An 18,129-nucleotide genomic window follows, 5' to 3' on the forward strand; every position below is an offset into this window, starting at 1 on the left:
CTAATGATATAAATAAAACTCGTATTACCATAAAAAACACATTCTACGTGAGATTGTCCACCTTTTGCACATGAAGTTTACGAGCAAGCGACACACACACCACGGGCCAACCCACCTCAAGTGCGAGTTAGCCGGTTTCGGAAACCTTCTTAAAGGTTCCCTGTATCGGGTTTTATGTTTTTTTATTTTGTTTGTTTTCTTTTCAGGTTATTTTGGTTTTTCTGATTTTTTAATTTTATGCTTCTTTTTCTACATTTTCCTTTTCCTTTTGTATTTTCCTTTTTGTTTCCTTTCCTTTTTCTCATAAGTTCATAATTTTCAGTGAGGACTAGCTCCTATGGAAGTGGGGCATGTCTATATCTCTCTATTAGCATGAGCGCTATGTCTGGCATTAAGCTAGACAGTAGCCAGCTTTGGCTGAAAGTTTCTCCTACTCCCTCCTTCCATCTATATAGGGTCTAATGCGTTTTTCGAGGCTAACTTTGATCAAATATTAAAGCAATAATATATGACATGCAACTTACACAAAGCACACCGTTAAATTCGTGTGTGAAAGGAGCTTTCAATGATATAATTTTCACATTATGTATGTCATGTACTATTAATCTTGTCAATAGTTAAAGTGGTCTTAAAAACGCATTAGGCCCTATATAGATGAAAGGAGGGAGTAACTCACGTTGTATTGGGCCGGCCCATTCGCGCGCGGAACAAAATAAAAAGCAGATGAAATGGGAGTCGATCTCTAGTCTGCGAGGAGAAACCAGGCGCTGCTAGCCACTCCGTTAGATCCCATCCGCCATAAGTAACAGCGGCGCACCCTTCTTGAGGATTCAAGCTGGTTTCTTTGTTTCTTTTTGTTTTTTCGTTTCTTCTCTGTTTCTTTTCTTCATATTTTTGGCATTTTTCTTAATTTTTTATTTTATTTTTTATTTTTCTTTATGTTGTTTATTTTTTCAGTTTTTTTTGTTCTTTTGGTTATTATTCTACATTTCTGTATATGTCAAAACATTTTTCTAATACACATCTAACATTTTTTTTTCAATACAAATTAAACATTTTTGTAACACATGATCAACATTTTTTCTATACATGTTTTAACATTCTCAAACTTTTGACTCACATTTTTTTCAAATACAACATTAACAGTTTTGGAATACATTTTAAACATTTTTTATATACATTTTAAACATTTTTTAAACTACTTGATTAACAGTTTGCAAATAAAAAGATTAAAATTTGTTGAATACATGGTCAAAAAAATTCTATACACATTTAACATTTTCCAAACGATTGATGTACATTTTTAAAACACTCGTTCAACATTTTTTAAATGCTTGATTAACATTTTTATATACATGATCAAAAAATGTCATCATTTTTTTAATACATGGTCCACTTTTTTCTATACACATTTAACATTTCTAAGTGCTTTATTAACATTTTGGAAATACTTGTTCAACATTTATTTTGAATTGCTTGGTTAACATTTTTATATACATGACCTGAAAAATTCATCATTTTTTATAAGTGATGATTTTTTTATATACACGTTCAACACTGTCCGAACGCTTGTTCAACATTTTTTCAAATATTCATTCAACATTTTTAATACTTATTCAACATTTTGAAATATAATTGTTCAACATTTTTCAAATACTCATTCAACATATTTTAAGACTTATTCAATATTTTCAAGTACTTCTTCAACAACGTATACATGGTCAACATTTTTCCCTACAGATTTAACATTTTCAAATGCATGATTAACATTTCCCCGAACATTAAGTAAAGTATTTTTATGTTTTAATATATATGGTTGTAATTTTTGGAAATGTAAACAAAATAAAAAAGTAAATATATAAACGAAACAACAAACTTGATATAAAAACAGAAAAAAAGAGGATGTGCCCTCCAGCGTACCTGGGCCGGCCCATCCGGAGATGCCCTGATGCGATGGTTTCCCTAGGTCTCGCTTAAAGCGAGACATTGCGGAGCCCCTCATTTTGTTTTTTGAGATAACGGAGCCCCTCAATTAGCGACGCTGACGGAGCGCTCGCCTGCAGTGGGTCGGGCCCAACATTGCGGCTGCTCACATGTGTTTAAAGAAATATTCATGTACTTTTTTGGAAAAAGTTTCACATATTTTGAAAATATTCATGTATTTCTTAAAACTTCTCATGTATGCTTAAAAATGGCGAGGTAATTTTAAAAATTATTCACACATATTTTATAAAATATCCATTTGTTTACATAGGTGTTCGTATATATTAAAATGTCAATGTATTTTTTAAAAGTGTTCGAATAAGTTTTGTATTGTTGACGCACGTTTTTGAAAATATTCATATACCTAAGAATATTCATGTGATTAAAAACATTTAAAGCTATAAAAGAAGTTTGCGTCATTTTTAAAATTTTATGAGCATTTTAGAACAAATTCATCCAGTTAAAAAATATTATATTTTTTTTTAAATATGAATAGGAAAAACTACAAAAACAAAACTTGAAAAAGCAAAACACAGGGAAATGGAAAATAGAAAATGTAAAAATAGAAATATGAATAATAAAAATAAGAATGTGAAAATAATTTAAACTAAATATTCTTATAGTTCTAGTAGTGTTCGCATATTTATTTTAAGGAAACATGAAAATGAGAAGAAAAAAAGATGAAAAAGAAAGAAGAAACAGATAAAATAAAATTGGAAAAGAGAAGGACATGGGAAAAAAGATTCAAAGAACATTATGAACCAAATAAATCGTACTCCTAGAACAATTCATAGGAATATCTACCAAATACTGGTGCTAAAAATACACGGGAACATAGACGTTTAAAGGTCTCCTGCTATTTGGCAAGCCCACGCCCATCGCCATGTAGGCGACGATTCGCCTGTGGCGTTCCATACATGTGATATATAGCTTTTCCAGACCAGCTGCAAATAAGGTGTTCAGTTCCAAAAGGTATGCTTATCGTCTAAAGTGTTATTCTGCTTCTGAGCTCAAATGTACCCACCATGAACAATAAAATAAAAAAGTTGGCAAAAACCAGGAGATTCTGAATTTTTTTAACACATTGTTAAATGTTCTAAGTACCTGCAAATTTTAATGAAGAAAAACATTCTGATTGCTTTTGGGAAAAAACATTGCTCCAAAATACTTTCAGAAATAGTATTCTGTTGTTTATTTATCCTAGAGCATTAGGAATGTTTTTCTTCACCGAATTTTACACATGACGTACGTAGAACATTCAACAGTGTTTTTTCTTCTGAGCCAATTTGTGTAGATTAGAAGGAATTATGTGAGGGGGGTTAAGAATGTGAGTAGAACATAAATATGTGCAAACCTACATACCAGACGCACTGTTAGAGGCATCACGTGCACTCGGTGGAGCCTTTTTGCACCCGCTCAGGCTTGACTCACTGAAAACGGCTAATTTAAGCATTTTTCTATAGCCATGCTAAGGGGTGCTCCAAAAAGTGTGCTATACAAACGAAAACGACTTGTGTAGAATCTGAGCTTGTAGTGAAAAAATAGAAAAAACGATGTTGGGCCATTGGATGAGAGATCAATGGCACGGGTCTGGATGGAGGGATCTTCGCACAAAATTTGCAAAGAGGTCCAACATACAAGCAAATTTGCACCCGGTGCCCTCCCTAGTCTGTACCAAATCCTTACACACCGACGACACAGGATCGAAAATTTCTCGGCGGCGGCGGCGACGGCGACGACCAAGATCCTGAGCCAAGCTGGGCGGGCTCGCGCAGCAAAGATGCTGATCCATCTCCTCTCCGATGGCTTCTAGGTTCTAGCCGTTTCGTCGCAGGTGGCGCAGTTTGAGGTAGATTAGATCGGATTCCTCACCTCCTCCCCACTCTCAGGCTCCCAGATCAGCTCGCGGCCGTCCTCCTCCACCCCCACCCCCTCTCGCGATTCAGCACTAGCTCAACGCTCGTGGATCCTCGCCTCCTTCCCAGCCGGCCGCTCTCTGGTTCTGCGAACAGGCCGCCACGGTTCTTCGTTCTGCAGGTAAATATAAATGTTAATTTTTTATTAGCTAGTAGATTGGTACTACATCTCCATAGCTTTATATTCTTTCTACTTGTTAATGTCAAATCCTTTTCATTTCAGTTGCTGGAGTAGTAACAGCAGAAGAATGAACAACAGCTTGAGTAGAATAGAAGCAGATCCGTTCTGGTGATGCTTATGTTGGTTGGATTCTTATTTTATCCAGAAGCAGCATGTTGATTAGTGCTATGACTTAGTTATGGTATTGTGTATTGCTACCAGAAGCAGCACGTGTACCGACTGTACATAAACGCTAACCGATTTCTAGCATGAAGCAATACACTAGCAAATCTAGCTATTCCGGCGAGATGCACTAGTATAGGAAGTAGGCTGCTCTGGCTTCGTCGATTCTTCAGCGGCAAGCCGACACGCACACACGTGAGACACAATGGCTATTTTTTTTTCTCCATGCAAAGATACATATTCAGATGCATATATATAGTTGATGTTTTTCTTCTTTGATCTGTTCCTTATTTCGACAGTGGCACAAGGCATCACTATGTCCAATCACTCACACTTGTGACAGTTATTGTTCCCACTACAGAGCTAATTATTGTTGTTTTTCTTTTGTCAATTGCATGCAATCCTTTTTCCTCCTATTGCGATGAATAGACACAAATATGCCATTGCATGTTCTGCTAGGGGATTCCTTGGGTTGGCAATTCCTTTTTAATGCTTACTGCTGATCTTTCATCCCCAAAATTCTGACATTTGTTATTGGCTGGGTGCTCACTCCAGTATTTTTATGCACATGAATATTTTCTTGTCCTTCTGTTTAGCTTTTTTACCAAAGTAATTAATTACATTTCCCTATAATAGAATGCTTCCCATAAGCCATGCCTTTGATATGGCCCATGTGGCAGAAGTTTGACATGGAAAAGATGATCCCCAGTCTAAATTTGCAATTCTCATCTCAGGATCCAGTAATGGAGGGTAGCAGTGCGATGTCTCCGCTAGGAGAGCCCTCTTCCAATGATCGCAGCATGTGCACCAGCACTATCATGTGTGAGAATAGCGGCACGAGGAAGTCAAGATATCCTGATGTATCTAAATTATGTTAATCCCTTGTGTGATGTTGGTTGATAAAGAAATTGTTTGCAGCCATGGAATCGGTCAACAGTGTTCAAAATCAAGGATGTGTGTATGTGATTTAGTACTAATCCTTCATCCATGGCATGAGCCTATCTGGCATCTTGTTCATTTATATTTTCCCGTGCTGCTGTGGTTTTCTTATTATTACAAGGTATAATATAATGCATGCCATCAAGTTTTGTTTATAGCTATCAAATTTGAATAATAATTTGCATCTGCAGGGCATTCATAAAACTCCCTTTAAATTGTTCAATGCCACTTATTTGTCGTTCTTATTTGTGCTTTTAACTAATCTTGGAATTATAATCCATTTATTGTAGGTCTATAATGAAATAATGAACTATGCTGCAACAAAAAATTTGTACTCTCTCTGTTAGACATATCCAACTATCACATGCCATTTTATTTTATTTGGAAAATCCCCTGTAGAAGCTGGAAAGCCAGCTTGACCTACAAAGTTATCCTGATTGGTTACATATGTATTAATATGTTTGAGGTTCAACCTAAGTTTTGACATAGTATAAGTTATGTTTCCTAGGTTGGAGTGCTGAAAGAAGCTGGACATATATAATGATTATTTCTCTTCTCAAGATATGCTATTTGGTATATGTTTTTGACTGACCCCTATTTACTTGGTATATGTTTCTGACTGACCCCTATTTACTTGGTGTGTTTACCTAGGTAGATCGAACTGATCAAGTGTCCATGGAGGTTGTCATCTCTCTCCCAGCAGGAGGCTCCATTGCCAGGAAGCACTAACACGAGGCAAAATGATAGATATTTTCGTTCTTGTACCAGCAAGATGCTTGTTGGGCGATGATAATTTCAGTCTTTACCACTTGGTCTTGCCGGCCATATACTAAAAATGATCTGTATGCCACATGTACTCAAGTACTCAAATGCTTGCTAAGCACTGATAATTCCAGTCCTTAATTTGCTCTACTTCCAGTTCTACTAGCCTTTTGTGATGTGTTCTCATGTACTCGAGTACTGAAATGCTTGCCGAGCAGCTATCAATCCTTAAATTGCTATATTTCCAGTTTGACATGTACGTGTGGTTCTACTTGACCCGGGATCACTTATTATCTCATGTGCTAAAATATTTGTGATATATATTGTCGTTTCTCAGTGACCAAGATGTTCAACTCTCTTGAAAAATTAGTGGTGTCTGTGTCTGGATTCCACGCAGTAAATATTTGCTCAGATTTTATATGAGACCAGTTGTTTCAGACTAAGACGATATGGGCATTAGCACATTTCATATCTGAAAATAGTTGTATTTCACAAAGACTTGAGGTGCATAATGCAAATGTCCTATGTCATGTCTAACTGCCAATAGGGGGTTTTCTGCAAAACCTACAGTAAGTGGGCTGAGATCCCTCCACCTAAATCTGCACCATTGATCTCCAATCTAGTGGTCCAGGATGTCTTTTCTTATTTTTGTACAGCAAGCTCAGATTCTACACAAGTCGTCCCCTATACAAACCGAACATTGTTCACACACACTACCAGTACCAGGTGGTCAGCTTGATAAGTCATCAACAAAAATTTGCTCACACACACTCACAAAAAAATAGAACGCCCGTGGAGTTTCTGTCGTCATGGCCTCGCCCTTGCTTAACTTTGAGCTTTGACCTGTGCCGAAGCACACGCCAACACGAGCATGTGCATCAATCCCCACACCGCATTAGCCAGCGCTCGATCCACCCCATGCGGGATTAACAAAACAGCAAGTCAAAGCAGCTAATAACAGCACAGATCCCCGCCATCACGTCGCGTGGTTTCTACATATGGATCATCGGATGCTCGGATCCCGCAGCTGGCGCCGAGCGCAGAGGCCGGAGGACGGCACGGGCATGTGGGCGTGACCGGCGAGCCGGCGCCTCCTCGTGCCGGTGCCGGGCACGTGGGTCCGGCGGTATACACGCTTCTGTGCTCTGGCCACCACGGGAATCTTTGTTCCGAGGCACACACGTTCCACCTCAGCCTCTTCTTTTTTCCGGTGTCTCCAAGGAGTTGCTGAAGCCGAGTGCATGCGTGCAAATGCTCACTCTATTTTAGTAGCGCTGTCGGTCGGCGAAAATGCGAGGCCGGGTTCAGGGAGTCCGGTATTAAAATACCCTCTTTTTTTATCTGAAATTTGGAAGTCTTTATTCAACGATAGGGCACTTGTGACAGTGCTACTAACTGAAAGTAGGTTTAGTATCAGTCCAGACTCAATCATTTGAAGGGAACATGCCCCGCTTAGTGCAAAGATGAGTCTGGAGATTAGATGATCTAGGTAGGCGTTGAATAATAAAAATAGCTTAAAACATATAAATAAATCCTCAATTTCTAGAGGAATCAAAACCACAACCGAGCAAGAATTATGACGAGAGTTTTAGAGGTTCACGGTCTCCAAGCAGTCTATCTTCATGATGGCAATCTGAGAGCCCCTTAACTTAGCGAAGATGACGCCGCCAGACAGTGATAATACTTCAGTTATTAGGGTCTGTCACCCTATCATGAGGTTTACACGGTGCTCCCAGTAATCCTGTCGAAGAGCGGGCTACACCTCCCACCCCCTTTGCCCAGCTCACTCTTGATCCCAACAACGATGTTGATTTTGATTTAATCATTGTGAAGGGGCGTCAGCCATGCTCAAGGACTTAAGCTAGCTCTTGCGGTAGAAAAAATATGAATAGGCATACAATTCTTTTTTTTGAGAAAACTAAAATAGGCGTACAGATGTGCAAAGTATACTATGTATGTGCAAAATTTTATAACAATATATCTTCACATGTGGCATACAGAAAAAAGAGAAATATTTAATTTAAGGTGAGCCAAACATTTTTGTTGTTGGGCCGGAATTTTACATTTTCTATTTAGCATACAAATCACAAAATTTTAAATGAAATTTCACATATCCGTAATGAACACATACAAATTTTGACAAAAAATTTGAAGCATTTAAATGTGGTTTATTAATATTATTTTAAAATACCAAACTCTGTAGAGCTCGTCAGCCATAAATAGGCACTATGTCAGTTGGCCGGTATGAAAATCCGGTTCATGTGCTTATATCGATCCACGTGAATAGGTAGAATATGTTAAACTAGGGAGCGGCTAATTAAAAGGTGCCTCTTCGATGGTTTTCCTAAACGACACTCCCATGCATAACAAGGATCACTCCCCATTTGTATCACCACGAGCGAATCACCCTTGGAAATTCCTTGTTGATTATTGATAAAGCTAGCCATAAAAGCCTTCCCTCAACAACAAAAAAGGATCACTCCCCTTCGACACTGCACGGATAGCTCGCTCAGATTATGGCTTTTTCCCTAATATTTTTCATCTTTTCTCCTTTTTGGTTTTATGGGTTATTCAACATACTCATTTTCTTCGGTTATCTGACTTTTTTTTTCTTTTTCGTTTTTCATTTGTAAGAAGCATAGTGTGCTCCTTCCTAGCATGGCCATAGGTATGCTTCAACCCCGCGGGGCACAAGATCGTACATTTGGGAGCATAGTTGTGCTTCAACCGTGGGAGCATGGTACACTCAAGAGCATAAATGTGCTTACTTGCGGGAGTATAGTGATGCTTCACTATTGTGGTATTCTCACGGGGTGCTTGCGAGTCGACAGATGCCACAAGGGCTTAGTGTGAGAGTAAGACTGCTGCTGATAGGACCGGGAGCGGGTATGCGAGTAGCACGCTCTAGTTTACCCAGCTTCGGAGCTCTCCGTAGAGATAATACTCATACTGCTGCATGTCTGAGTGTATCTGATATATCTGGTACAGAGTCGCTCCTAGAGCTGTATCTGAGATCAATGCCATAGGCATCTGGCTTTGTGTATGCCTATATGAGGCATGCTAGTGGCCGGCCATGCTCATGGCCGTGAGCATGTGTGCTCATGTGGATGGATGGATGGATGGATGGATAGCTAGCTTGCTTGCTAGCTTGTGTGTGTGTGCGTGAGAGTCCATGTGTGTCTCCTCCCGGATGGATGGATGCTCATATATATAGTGTGGCTAGCTTATCATCTAAGCTAAGTGGTGGCATGGGCAAGTCATGGTGGGGTGTCATGCTTGTCCCCTGCGTCACTTCATAAATAGTGCCAGGGGACAAGTGACACTATACATGATGACTGAGATGACGCGTGAATAGTGCTCGGGTACATCTGTCTCGTCGGTGTCTTGTCGGTGTCGGGTCGGGCTGCAGTCGGCAGCCGACTAGTTGGCGCAGTCGGCAGCCGGCTGGTTGGCGCAGTCGGCAGCCGGCAGGCAGACTGAGGGACTTTGCTAGCCCCGATGTCTTGAAATATCGTCTTGCCGTCTTCGGGGTATCCGTGTCCAATTACTCCGACAGTAGCCCCCAAGCCTCCGAGCAACTTGGCAAAGTTGGGCGGAGGTTTTTTGGCAAATGTTCATGGAAATGATCATAAAAAAGGACAAAGTTAGTCCACGCAAATATATCATATGCTTGCTTTTAGTATTGCAAGTTTTATGCGGAGGGTGCCGACTCGGTTTCGTCCGAGCCCCCTTCAATCTTTTTCATGTTCCCTCCACTTTTTGGCTTGTGCTCTTGCTTGCCGGACAACCGCTCTGCAGTCTGTGACTGAGAGTGGGCCGCGAAGTGGAGTGTACAGTACTCAGAGTCTAGGAGCAGATTCAACCGAGTAGATACTTGTAAAGGAAAACGGCCGGGTCGCCCGAACCGTTTTCCGGACGTTTTTCGCGTGGGTGGCCTCCAGCATTCACCCTTGCTAGCCGGACAGCCGCTCTACGGTCTGTGACTAAGAGTGAGCCTTTGGTACCGCGCACGGTACTAAGCCGTCTGCGGGAACTAACGTCTCAGGCCAAGCGGCCAGCCCCCGGGGCAACTCTGGCTGGCGTCGGGGCGAACAGTGATGCTACTGTAATAAAATGCGGAGACAGCCCCCGAGCATCGCTCGTGGTTATCCATGCTTGCGTGGTGCAAAAATATGCGGGCGAGGAGCTCACATTGATTTTTGTGTAGTCGCGGTCGTCAAAAACAGTCGGCGTGACTCGGCGCTCGCGGAGCGCGTCGGCGCACCCGCTGGGTGTAGCCTTCGAGCCCCCGGGTGCTCGAAGGGGGGTCCCGGCCGGTTAGGCTCGACCGGCCAGGCGGCGAGGCGTCTTGCAACGCCCTTTATTCTTCTCTTCTGCCGGCTACTGGGAGCTGGACAAAACTTTTCTCTTGTCTGCAATCTTCGCGGGGGCGCGCCAGCGCACCCGCTGGGTGTAGCCCCCGAGATTCGGGCCGACTGCTGAGCAGTCGGGCCGGATCTCCTGGCAACTACTTTGTCTTTTTCTTCAACGGGGCGCGTCAGCGCACCCGCTGGGTGTAGCCCCCGAGATTCGGGTCGGCTGCTGAGCAGTCAGACCGGATCTCCCGGCAACTACTTTGTCTTCTTCTTCGCGGGGACGCGTCAGCGCACCCGCTGGATGTAGCCCCCGAGATTCGGGCCGACTGCTGAGCAGTCGGGCCGGATCTCCCGGCAACTACTTTGTCTTTTTCTTCGCGGGGGCGCGTCAGCGCACCCGCTGGGTGTAGCTCCCGAGATTCGGGCCGGCTGCTGAGTAGTCGGGCCGGATCTCCCGGCAACTACTTTGTCTTCCTCTTCTTATCTGCCCGTACAGCCGGACGGACTCTTCTTCTTCTGCTTCGTTTCTCAGACGCCCACTTTTTTCTCTCTCTCTCTTTCTTTTCTATAGCACCCGGCCAGACGAGCAGCCGTCCCACTTTTTCCAGCCGGCCACTACGCAATCGGCCTCTTCTTTTTATTTTTCTTTTTGTTTCCAGTTGGCCCCTTTTTCTTTCTCCAGCAGAGGCAGTCGGCCGAAGGCACTCGAGGCGCGGGGAGCCGGTGAGGGTGCACGTGACTTCCCAGAGTGCGTCAGTCGGCCGAAGCAGCAAGCCGGCGAGGCGAGCTCGTCCACCAAGGAGTCGGCGCGAGCCGGCACACGCAGAACTGCGCAAGCCTGACGCACGCGCGGGGGGAGCAGGCGGAGCTGGCGCCCGGATGCCGGCCGACGCGGCTGGGGAGCAAGAGGGCGGAGCCGGAGATGACCGGGTCGTCCGGGTGGTGGCGCAGGCGGTCAGAGCAACGAGCCGGCATGGGTGCGGGGAGGAGGCGGACCCGACACATGAAGCCGGCCGCCGGCTGGAGCGGCAAGCCGGCGGGAGTAGAGGCCGGACGCGGTTGGAGCGGGTGGAGTCGGAGCGAGGCACGGGCGCAGCCGGACCCAGCGCGACGCGTGGAGTCGGACGGGGCGTGGGCGGACGCACGGGAGCCAGCCCGGACGGGCCGGAGGCCACGTGGACGCGGCCACGCGCGGAGCCCGGAAGCCGGACGGAGCGGCGCCGCGGGCGAACGTAGGAGGCCGAGTGGGAGCCGGCCGGCGCGGGAGGACGGAGTGAGGCGCAGCGTAGCAGGAGCCGGCCCTCATAGTTGGAGGAGCGACGACGGCCGGGTGCTAGTGCTGGGACACAGTGTGATTGGTGGAGAGCAGCAGCGGGCAGGGAGCCTCGGATGGCTCCATCGCAGGAGTCGAGGGCGACGTGCACCCCGGAGCAGCACCAGAGGGGTCAGCCGCCGGCAGGCGGGCGCTGCACGACGGGGGAGCGCGGCTGCAGCCGGTGGCCGGGACGGAGGCGCGCAAGCCATGCAGAGGAGGTGCTTGGCGGCGGGGCGACCAGCGGAGGAGACGCGTGGCGATGTGGTCTGAGTAGTGTCCAGGCAGTGTATGGGGATTGTCTTGGTAGTATCTGTGTAGTGTATGGCCAATGGTTTGACTGTTTGACTTAGCAGCTAGCTAGCTTGTATAGACGATATATAAAGAAGCAAACGCGTGCCTCGGCCGGAGCAAGGCACAATGCGGAGGGGAGTAGACGCGAGCGACGCGGCACGACACGCACGGACGCGGCCGACCGAAGTGAGGCAACGTGCGCGTGGCGTGTGCGCGGACGGACGGCCGGCGTCGCAACGGTGGTGATGACGAAGGTGGCGAGGCCAACGACGAGGACGCGCCGTCCCGCACGGCCGCTCCGGGGGCGGGTCGAAGTCAAGCCCCCGAGCGCTACCGGAGAGACGGCGCGACGTCGCGGCGGTGATGGCGAAGATGGTCCCGCCCGGACTGCGAAACCAGCAGCAGCGTGGTAGCATAGTAGTAGTACCGCCCCACGGTGGGCGCCAACTGTCATGGTATTCTCACGGGGGGCTTGCGAGTCGACAGATGCCACAAGGGCTTAGTGTGAGGATAAGACTGCTGCTGATAGGACCGGGAGCGGGTATGCGAGTAGCACGCTCTAGTTTACCCAGCTTCGGAGCTCTCCGTAGAGATAATACTCATACTGCTGCATGTCTGAGTGTATCTGATATATCTGGTACAGAGTCGCTCCTAGAGCTGTATCTGAGATCAGTGCCATAGGCATCTGGCTTTGTGTATGCCTATATGAGGCATGCTAGTGGTCGGCCATGCTCATAGCCGTGAGCATGTGTGCTCATGTGGATGGATGGATGGATAGCTAGCTTGCTTGCTAGCTTGTGTGTGTGCGTGAGAGTCCATGTGTGTCTCCTCCCGGATGGATGGATGGATGCTCATATATATAGTGTGGCTAGCTTATCATCTAAGCTAAGTGGTGGCATGGGTAAGGCATGATGGGGTGTCATGTTTGTCCCCTGCATCACTTCATAAATAATGCCAGGGGACAAGTGACACTATACATGATGACTGAGATGACGCGTGAATAGTTCTCGGGTACATCCGTCTCGTCGGTGTTTTGTCGGTGTCGAGTCGGGCTGCAGTCGGCAGCCGGCTGGTTGGCGCAGTCGGCAACCGGCTGGTTGGCGCAGTCGGCAGCTGGCAGGCAGACTGAGGGGCTTTGCTAGCCCCGATGTCTTGAAATATTGTCTTGCCGTCTACGAGGTATCTGTATCCAATTACTCCGACATTCACCAATGTGGGAGCATAGATTAGTTTATTTAGGAGCATGTGATAGTAAAGTTTGGGAGCACATTTTATTTCATGGGAGCATGATTTCCATTTGAAAAAAGTTTAACAAAACAAACCAACATTAAATCTAATTTTGAAGATCTCGATGCAAGGGATACAACGATGAAAAAGGATTGTAATTTGGATGAACGATTCATGAGATATTTCATTTTAAGAAGATGGATCTAGGGGGAAAAAGCACGAAAGCCTCACATGACCCTGCAAAACTCTTTGTCACCACCAAAGATGATGTCAGGAACAAATGTTCCCTCGGGAAGCTCATTCGAGTGAATGGCATCACCAAACAACGTTCCCTAAAAAACCACTCTCATGGAATGTTGAGGAACTGTCATGCTATAACAGAGATATTTTTCATGCTATAACAAAGATATTTGACATCCTAACAAAAGATAATAGCCATGCTACAACATAGAAATTTGCCATGTGTTTATAGGACGAGATTTTCATTTTAATGGTTGCCGATTTGTAGCATCCCAAATTTCTAAATTTTGAAATGTTAATTATTTAAATATAATAGATTAAACTTGCTTGTGTTACTTAAGCTTAACCAGTTTTGACTAGGATTTGAAGCTTTTGGAGTTTAAATGAATCTTAAATATTCATATTTCAATTTATTTGAAGTTTAAAATATTTTAGGAATTATTTATAACTCTAGATTAATGTTAGGAATATTTATAAAGATAAAAACAAGCTTTATAAAAATATTATATGTATTTTGTTAAATATTTGGAGCTGGAACTATTTCTCATGGGCCGTATATTAGTAAAAGACTTTTTGTGATATTATTGTATTTGTAGGAAGTGAATTGACATTTTATTTAGCCACATTCAATTTCTTGTTATTAGTAAGTAGGATAAACCATAAAACGCTATTCTAGTTGGGCCAAAGCCCATGGCTATATTTCGCGCTGTAGAAACTAGGAGATGACACTCTATCTTTTCCTTCCAGCCCATCGGCAACCCACAACGCAACCCTTTCCCTTTACTTTTCTCTGAGACATTGAAGGACGGGGTCTGCTTGTCATTTTCCTCCCGAAGTGTGTTCATCTTAGACTGTAGCTTACCGAACCGAAGCAAAAACAAATTGATCGATACGATAAATTATTTACCCCCTAGGCCGACAACCACCCTATATAAGTTCCCCAACCACTTTTCTTACTATTTTTTGCCGATTCGCAATCTCCCATTCTCTAGAACGAATGATCTTGCCGGAGTCCGCCGCTTCGTAACTCCATGGCCGCTTGTTGTCGTCACCCGCCCCGTGCCCTTCCGCCCCCTTCTTGCTCCTTTCATCCACTATCACAATGCTATACCTCCCTAGCCATTTCCTCCCTTGCATAGCTCACCACAACGAGCTCCCATGCCTCGCCTTGAATCATGCTGGCTCCATTCACGCTTTGTCGTCGCCAGAAGCCTCCACCGTTGCCGCCAAGGATAAAACAAAGTCGTCGAAGAGAACCTCCACTCGTAGCCATCTTCTTGAGTTCCAGGAGTCACCAGAGCAACCTCCAGGAGTGAAGCCGAAGCCACCACCACACCATTGCCACTGGAGGAACGCACGTGAGGAATTTCCCCACCTCTCCAAACCCTAGCGAAGGCTATATCAAGTCTTCAAATGCCACTTAATCCAGCTGCCCATGTCTACTCTACAAGATGGGGCATTGGTCGATCTGAACCATCCATCTTCTTTAAAATCCGAGAAAATTCTATTGTGAAATGTTTTTATGTTAAATAAACAGCCACGTGTATCGGCATTTTGGCAAAAAAGCTCTACAACTCTAAACAATCATAACTTTCTAAATGTAGCTCCAATTGAGGTGAAACTTTTTGCAAAGTGATCCTTGCGAGACCCTCTTCCCATTGAAACTAAAATATTCAACTTTCGAACTTTTAAAATTCAATCAATTCCAATTTGAACTCTTTTGATCATAACTTGCAAACCATAACACATTTTCAACTAATACCTTTTGCACCTGAACAATTGTATCAAATGCTTGATGATCATATCATGTATACTCAAAATTCATATATTGTTTTAAATGTTTGCGTTTGAAATTCAAACTTGATTTCACTATAACTTGATTTATGGTTCTCCTTTTGAATCAATTCTTTTTGCAAATGAACCCTTTTGCCATATGCAACTTATTACACCATTTGTATGTTGTTTTCCAAACACTTTTGACCATGTTCCATGATATTTATAATATAAGTCTACAAAGCAATAGTTATTTATTTGTTAATTTCTCTGAGTTGGTTGCTTCACATATCACCTTATAGCACAATAAAGACCTATATTATATATTAGGCCGAGTTATGTCGATGTTGGTTACCTTGTCATAATATTTTTTGTTTTTTCTTTATCGCACGGTTATTTATTTGGTTGTTTTGTTTACAATGAGTTGCTTGGAGTGCCAAGAGTATAATTATCAGGATTTTGAGTATGAAGAACATCATCAAACCTATGAGGAAGTTGCACCTTCATCATACTCCGGCTTATTTTGCTATGCATGTTGTTCTGTATCATATTATGAATATGCATGTGTAGGGAATATTATTGTATCATGTTATGCTATTGAAACCCAGTTTAGGATGGTTGTATGATGTGAACTTGTTTCCTTATCAACATAGCTTGTAGTAGTTTGTATTCTTGCGGTGATATGTAGATGGGGTTGATTCGTGTATGCATCGAGATTATGTGAGGACTTGTTAATGAGTTGACTAGAAACTTAGAATTCACCTCCCTGGGAAGACATGATTGCATCATGGATTCTTGTTCCTTTTCTAAGGACATGGTCCATGGTTAAGTACTCTCATCAGTATTCCTGGGTGGTTTCAACAAGGTGCGTCATGGTTTATACCCTATGAATATGTCCTAAATGGGTGCCACCCAGGCTCAGGAAGAGCTAACATACTTAGTGAATAATAGCTGCCATGTACAACCACTGACCATTATGGGCCCTGCCTAGTTGCGTAGGTTGTGGGAGCCATGCATGTGTGATGTTAGAATATGTAGATGATGTGTAGGTGTACCGACATGCGTTGGGTGGAGGTGAGTGATTCTGAAAGACTTCATATTGGTCTTCTCCCGGTTTCTATACCATTGTGTCTAGTAGCTAATGGAGTTGATCGAGTCTAGTGGGTAAAGTGCACAGACCTCTAAAGAGTGTTTTAAATCCAATCAATTACTCGTGTCCCCAGTTATGGAAAATTTGAGTATCTAGACCATTACAATTGTTAGATGTTCTTGACAGATGATACACCTTAAGAAAAACTTGAGAGGGAACTTTAATGATGGGAATAGGTTGGAATTGGAGTTGCCTAATTCAACCATATGTATTTAATTGTAGAAAACAAATTCACTATTATGTACTTATGAGGGAAAAATAACTTTTTTTGCAAAATAGCCACAAGTCATCCTTTGACTAACCAGCTAGTAAAAGTAGGTATGTTATTATCATTCCAATGTGACTTGCTGGTACATTCAATATACCGACCTACGTGGCTGCAACTAATCATGTTACGTGATTTTATATGATGAGGAAGTGATGTGACATAGGGTTGTGATGTCTATAATCAACTTTTTCCAATGGCGTTGATGGACTCCACAAAGATCTTTGTTATTTTTCATGTTGTGTCTTATTTGTAAGCTAGCCTTGAGCCATTCAGGTATGTAATAATTAAAGTCTGGATTTGAGATGTAATATTTATGACATGTGTCCTATTCTTGGTGTTGGAAATATGCCCTAGAGGCAATAATAAAATGGTTATTATTATATTTCCTTGTTCATGATAATTGTCTATTGTTCATGCTATAATTGTATTAACCGGAAATCGTAATACATGTGTGAATACATAGACCACAACATGTCCCTAGTAAGCCTCTAGTTGACTAGCTCGTTGATCAATAGACACTAGTAGAAAACGGAGCTTTAAAACCGGTTTGTAAGGGCCTTTAGTGCCGGTTCAGTAACCGGCACTAAAGTGTGGGCACTAAAGGCCCCCCTTTAGTACCGGTTCGGCACGAACCGCCACTAAAGGCCCACCACGTGGCGTGAGCTCGCGCCGTGGCATGGGGGACCTTTAGAACACCAACCGGTACTAAAGGTTTTTTTTGAATTTTTTGTTTGAAAATTTTGGAATTTTTTTTGATTTTTTTTCGATATTCAATTTTCTGAATTGAATTATTTGATGATTTAGTCTCTAATCACCCCTCTTAACTGCTCAAGTGTGGATCACTCATTTCAAATCGTCTAACTTCTCAGTCGGTCACCCATCCTCTCACTCCCCCAGCCTGAGCACGCTTAACTTCGGAGTTCTATTCCCCCTACTTTCCAAGTCTGCACTTGTTGTTTTCCTGACAAATGTAAGCTATCAATCCTATTGACACTCAGCAGTTTAGCTTGAGCATTAGGTCACTCATTTCACCATTTGAGTTTGAAACTATTATTCTAAAAAAACAGTAATTATTTAGTAACACTAATATTTCTTGAATAAGTTTGACCATAGTTTGACCACAGTTTGACCAGATTTGACCAAAATTCAAAAAATTGAAATAATTATTTAGTAACACTAATATTCTTGAATAATTATGTAGTAACATTAATACTTCTTGAATAAGTAGTTTGAACATAGTTTGAAATTTTTTAAAAAATTGAAATTTGAGCATATCTTTTTTTTCCTTTTGGAATTTGAGGATTCTAAAAAATTGCAAATAGGCCATAGGCCGTCAAAATCAGATGCGGATTTTCATGCTGAATTTTTTGATATATTATACATTTTTTCCGACATCGTATGCAAAAGTTATAGCCGTTTTACATTTTCCCGACACTTTGCAAAACATGTCCAAATTTAAGTTTTCAAATTTTCATAACTAGTAGGGGTAGTAATATAACTACCTCTCGAAGGATTTTATTTTCTGAAGTTTTTATCATTTTCTTTTGATTTTTTCAAAACTAAAATG

At 43.0% G+C, this 18,129-nt stretch overlaps 1 long non-coding RNA gene across 4 annotated transcripts; it reads left to right on the forward strand.

The window, feature by feature from the left end:
- The first annotated feature begins 3,633 nt into the window (after positions 1-3,633).
- Positions 3,634-6,184, forward strand: LOC119317185. Of its 4 annotated transcripts, none has more exons than XR_005153542.1 (3): positions 3,634-4,020; positions 4,123-5,754; positions 5,833-6,184. It is a non-coding gene; the product is annotated as an uncharacterized LOC119317185 (long non-coding RNA). The 4 variants fall into 4 exon arrangements; XR_005153541.1 differs by having other exon boundaries at positions 4,123-4,437; positions 4,977-6,184; XR_005153539.1 differs by having other exon boundaries at positions 4,123-6,184.
- The last annotated feature ends 11,945 nt before the right edge of the window (positions 6,185-18,129 follow it).

The sequence above is a fragment of the Triticum dicoccoides genome, chromosome 6A (genome assembly GCF_002162155.2).
Source record: "Triticum dicoccoides isolate Atlit2015 ecotype Zavitan chromosome 6A, WEW_v2.0, whole genome shotgun sequence".
Classification (NCBI taxonomy): Eukaryota; Viridiplantae; Streptophyta; class Magnoliopsida; order Poales; family Poaceae; genus Triticum; species Triticum dicoccoides.